We start from the raw sequence: 6,137 nt of genomic DNA, 5'->3' as shown, positions 1-6,137 counted from the left end.
TTGAACAGTGTCACGTTTGGCAGATCTCGTACGTAGACGTGGTCGATGACGCTGCCTCCTCTCGATGCGAACCATTATCGTCAGTGATCAACCGTATACTCCGGCGGCGGCTGCGTACGGCGCGGGCCCTATCTTCACTGCGATCTGTGATGAGGACAGAGTGCGCCGCGTGCTGATAGCTTCGTGTGCGTTGTGTTCTCGCCGCTTAGTTCGCGTTGAAGCGAGAGACAGCACGAAGGTCAATTAGCTCGCTGCTTCGGCCCTATCTTGAAAGCGATCGTCTTACGTGATGGGCGGACGGACGGACAGACGGCTTTCCTCGTTGGGTAGGCATACAAATATTTACACATTTAAAACCGCGCGAGCATGCCACTTATGTAATGTTTCACTGTACGACTGCCCTCTAGGATGCCGGATTTGCAACTCACTTGAATGTAATTGACAAGTAATGATTGACTTTTTCTAGTAATTAGTATTGTGTTCAAGTACTTTTTGAAATCCTATATCCAGTACTCTACTAAATTACTTTTTTTTGCTTGGTACTCTGTAATGCAACTTACTTTTTCGCTGTAACTCACGAAACTTCTGGCAAAACCTATGGTACGACAATACAGGTGTTGCACGTCTTTAATGAAACCGTTGAATATATTGTGAACGTATATTAACAGGCCAGTATACTTCATGAGTATCCAATCACTGACATTATATATACAGGTATTGTGTCTGGGTATATATATATATATATATTAGGAAGAACAGATCTGCGGTATCTGGCACTAATTTGTGGCTCGAAATACAGCGCTACATAAGCCAGTTTCCTGGAGCCAGCATTACCGACAACACTAGTGATGATTTTACGTGGATGTGTTAGATCATGGTGTTGGAGCACGGAGCACTCGTAGGTCGTGAGTGCAAGCGCCCTTCTCGCGATGCGCTGGCCTCAAGTGAAGAACGAAACCAGCGAGAAGGCTGTGTGCGCTGCTCAGCCTGGCGGAAAGCATAGCAGATTCTCTCGTAGTTTCTGCCATCCACTTGAGCCACAGCTTTGGGTCAGCTAGCTAAGATAATCGCACCTCATTGGATGCCATGAGGGGCGATGAAAGATTTTCAATCACCGTTCGGAGCTATACGACTGTTCAGTTTCGTTTTAGCTACTTGATTTGCAGTCATAAAGCTAGACATTTTGTCAGCTTCTCGACCAATTATGAAATCGCAATAGAAAGGAAGCATGCTCTCTTAAATTGCTCTGAAACAGGTCAGCTAATTTGAGTGTGTAAAATATGGAGGAATTATGAAAACAGCTTTTGTTTAACTGATATCCAAAGTGACCAAAGTATTGCTGAAGAAACGAGGCGTTATCGTTACCGAGTTTGTAGTCGCTTTCTGATAAGTAATATGTCAACAGTTCCGGCGCTTCTGCGTTGTGATCCGCTACCGTGTCTTCTGCTACACCTAGCCTAGAATCTGATGAGAAAAGAATCGGATGACACCTAAGCACTACTTATGAGTTGCGAATGCGAAATATGTAATGTCCAACTAAACGGCGCTGAGCGGTCCTTCGAGTTTTCCGCTGCCCGTAATGTAGCATGCTGCCCGAGCCAGCAAGCAGCAGCAGCAGCAGTAGCAGCAGCCTGCGCTGCTAACACCGCATGCCACCGACGTCCTGCGCTACGAGAGACCGAGGAAGCAGCAGCTATAAGCCCAGTGGGGTGAGAGAGCGGCTTCCGTGAGCGAGACGGCGGCACCCGCACTTGACGCTGAACCGAGCTCCCTTACGGGTAGCAGAAAATAGCATCTTCTTCCTTCCTCAGAACCACTATATACAGGGTGTCCCAACTATCATGCACCGAGATTTAAATATATGCAAATACCACCTAGCTGGAGTAAACCGATTCAATGTTGTTTGCCGTCGCTTGGAGATACTGATTATATTTCCATTCCGTCTAATTGCATCAATAGTCTTAATAAATAAATCAACTTCTCGAATATTATTATTAGATGAAAAGTGTCAATGAAAAAATTGTAGAGCAACATGGAAAAGTCCGGATACAGCTTTCCGTTGCTCAATATGTGCTACATAAAAATGTTTTCCGAGCGTGAAAGAAGCACGCGAATAAACACGCAAAGTGCCTCGAGCAGCCAGTGCCGTGGCAACTCGACATCAGCTAACGACCCAGCGCACTTAAAATTATACGATAGCTTAACTTAGGATTTTTAGGATAGCTTAGGATTTTTAAAATTATACGATAGCGTTAAGCTATCGTATAATTTTAAGTGCGCTGGGTCGCAGAAAATCCGATATCGACTTCGTTGTCCGTCAGCGATAATTTCCGTATATATTTAGGTATATGGATAGGACATGCCTTGCTATATGACCTGCGGTATATGTGGGTTACATTGTCACGCCATTCTATCAGCAAGGTTGTTGGTACCTTGTCTTACATTCTTGAAAAACTTATTCCTCAAAATTTCGAGAATAACAGCCCACAAACAAATGTCATGAGACAAAACACCGACAACGAATTACTTTTATTGCAAATCTTCTCAGAGCGAAATATTAAAAGTTCGAACAATAACAGGAGCCTGAAAATGTATTTTTTTTTTTTTTTTACGGGATAAGCTCCCCCACAAGAGGTCGCGTTTCTACCAGAAAGCTCGCCTTTGGGCATAGCGTTCGCCGCAAGCGTTTCCTGGTAAACATTAGGGATTACATAAGCTGTAGTGGTCGGGAACCGTGAAAAGCAGTTAGGGTTCTTTGAATGCTATTGCGTTCCACTCTTGGAGGGGTTGAGACATTAAATTTGTGGATTGAGCACTCTTTGTTTCAAACGTTTCTTATCGCTTCAGGAAGCATGATACATGCTCGAAGATACATATATTCTGGGTAAATAAATGAAGATCGCATTGTTTATGTAAACGATTTTCAGTTTCGGTTTATGGGCGCCGAGTCGGACGTCTCCGTTTGACGTCACTGTCTAGGAGGCTTGGTCACGTGGGCCCACAACGATGTGACGCACGCACTGCTGCATCGTCGGCTCTCGCACACACGTTCTGTAGCGGCGCAGGCAAACAAAACCACGCTGACAGTTGTAATGGCTAGCTACGATGGCTCCGATTCAAACTCTTACTCGAGGCTCCCTAGGCTTGCCCGGTGCTGTGGGTCACTGCTCATCGTATGTCACTCTAATGTGGTATGACGTCACTAAAACGCGCTACGATTCCAGCACAGTGACGTCGGTCTCAATCGTGCTAGTGATAGGTATCAATCACGAGAACGAGCATTTAGGCACCCTATAGAACCGAATTAAAATATATTTTAAATGTTTGCTGTGTCCAACACTTCATGTTGAGTGTGTTTACATACAGAGGAAGCCTACGGCAGGCTTTTTATCACCTCAAAATTGGGTGTATCAACCCCTTCTTTAAAGGCGAAGCGTAAGCGTTCTCCAAGTTTTTTTTTTTTTTTTTTCGAGTGAACTGACCTTGTATCCGTAACAGATAGGAAGCCTACAAAGACCTTGCTGCAAAGGTTTCGAGCCGGTGCAGGCTTAATTCATAACGTTGAAATGTGTCGGCAGATGCTATTGATTTGAATGCACTCCGCCGAATATTGGTGTCAGTTTTTACTGCATAAAGCAGATCTCTAGAGGGCTGACTGTCGAATAGAGAGGATTTTTTTTCATTTATTGCCTGTGACTGCGTGCCATTGATTCCTTACGTTTTGTCTGCACCTGTCATTCTTTATTTCGTATAGCTCCCAGTTTATACACTCCTTCTAAACTCCACAGAGTAGTCTCGCTTCCACCATGAATGCATAACAGGGATGCACCCGTTTGCAGGCCTGTGAATGCAAAGAAAAGGTTGTCACAATAAAAATAAGAAAGCAAAATTAAATAGCGAGACGTTGCCGTCCTTATCTGCGGTTTCCTTTAAGCTTCCGTCTCATGCATGGGCAGGGCGTCAAAACTTCCGTTATTTTTGGTGCATTTTTTTATGTTTATGCATGCTCGGGATCGATCCTCCTTTAATTCATTTTTTCTTGTGACATTTCCTCTTCACCGCTGTCTCCCTATGTGCCGTTCGGCACCGAAGGCATACCTGATAACACGGGGACAACGGAATTCGGGTCATTCGCATAGGAAATGAGAAAGGGGCTAGAGGGTGGGAGGGAGAAGAATAAAAGAAAAAAATACCTATTTCGCTCTTTTTCTGCCACCGCAGCGTCAGAAACAGCTCTGAGTGGCTGCCAGTACAGTTATCAGACGCCTCGGCACTAGTACTGCGACCCGAGACGGCGGGTGCGCGCCCGTATAATTAATGAACACGTTCCATGTCTCGTAAAGGTAGCCCGTTTTCTTGCCTAATATATTTCATCGCGTAACTTAGCACTACAGTGGCAAAGCTGATTTAAAGAAACCCGCCATTGTGCTAAGCATATTATACCTTATACCTTATAGAGGCATGCGTTGCATGCCTCAATTTGAAGGGAACTAAGTCTGGCCTATATTGCCTACGCAGAGCTCGCTTAGATTGGAATCTCATTTCGGCTGCCTACCGCGCGTGTAATGCCAAATACGAACGATGCACCTTTGCTGCATGACTCATCTTTTCCTTTCGCTGTGAGGCTGTGGCCGCTTTTCGTAAGATTTGTGGCGGTGTCAGTACAATCCGGAGGATTGTTTGGAATTCGGGAGTGCCCCCCAAAAATTGGGAGAGTTGTCAGGTAAGCGAATGTACTTGGCTCATATTTTTATGGAGGCGAAACAGTCCTTTAGTCTCTTTCCTTCATTAGCGTTTTGTTTTATCGGTTTTATTTAATTTTTTTCATTGCATAGCTCTGTAAGTGCACTCACTTTGCTGGACGTGTACAGCCAAGAACACACGGCTATTTCGGTGTAATACTTGTGCGGAAACGTGCCGCCATGAAAAGCGGTCACTTTCGTGCATCTTACTGAGACAACCGCTAATAACAGGAAAATGGGTTTGCTGTGTCTCTCCGTCCATTCGTTTCGCTGTACGTCGTCGTCACTACACTATCTTCATCGCGCACTCTTAATCAGGCCCCGCCCTCATCGCTAGTTTAGCCTTCACCACATTGTCACGCGTATATTGATAAGCGTTTTGCCGGTGACCATTCTTCGCCGGGCTATTCCTGATATCCAGCTATCGCTGGCCGCTGGAAGCGCCTTTGTGTACCCGAAATTCCTTGAATGCTGTTGCTGAGTATCTAGAGAAAGAACGTTGTCTAATTAGATTTCGCATGCGACGACAACGTAGTGTTGTACCTTCTAGAATGTACGCGATCACTCTGGGATGCACAGTGATACACGTACAAATAGCACACTTTCTTGACCAGCAGGTTCCGATTCGACGACTAACAACCATGTTCAATGTCATAATGACGCTTGCGTCTTGATTTCAGCTATTTTACGCAATATGCTTTCCGTCCACTACTATATTACCTGCTGTGCCATCTAAAACAAATGCAGAGAGTTCACCTCTCTCAGAGTCTGCGTGGAGGACAAAAAAAACGCGCACATTGCTAAGTGCTAATGTCGCGCGGTACGTGAGTGGCTGGCGTGTCCAGCTGTACATTGCGACTATAGCATGAGTTTGATAGCCGGTGGGGGTGGCGGGCGTCGTTTTGTTTTTAGATTGTCACGTTGTCATCATGATGAAGAATTTATCAACTGTGCTGGCCGCTATCGTTCTTCCCTGTTTCTCTCGGCACAAGTTCGCTGAATACAAAGAGTTATTTGTTCAACTCAGGCTTTAGACAGTGCTAAATTCTTCATTATCACTACAATGTGGCAATAGCAAAACAAAACTACGTTACACCCTACGGTGATACCCTAAGGACTACCTACGCAGTAGCAGTCGAGGTATACCATTTTTGATCCACATAGCCCAGTATTTATTTTCGTAAATGCTTGACAACAAAGTCAACATAGTTGAATTTGGAAGGAAGAATTGAAGGTAATGCGATTTAACAAACAGCTCAGCCGGAAGGAAGGGTACCTTTAGGAGTATGTCTCCATTTTGTAGTACCTCTTGCATTTTGTGGTAGTTATTACCTTTCGTGGTACTTCCCTGGGTATACCTACATTTCCGGGTACCTTTCAAGCCACCTCTTGGGG

The sequence above is a fragment of the Dermacentor silvarum genome, chromosome 4, assembly GCF_013339745.2.
Source record: "Dermacentor silvarum isolate Dsil-2018 chromosome 4, BIME_Dsil_1.4, whole genome shotgun sequence".
In the NCBI taxonomy this organism is placed as follows: Eukaryota; Metazoa; Arthropoda; class Arachnida; order Ixodida; family Ixodidae; genus Dermacentor; species Dermacentor silvarum.
The sequence above is the reverse complement of the archived record's forward strand: the minus strand, read 5'-3'. Positions refer to the sequence as shown.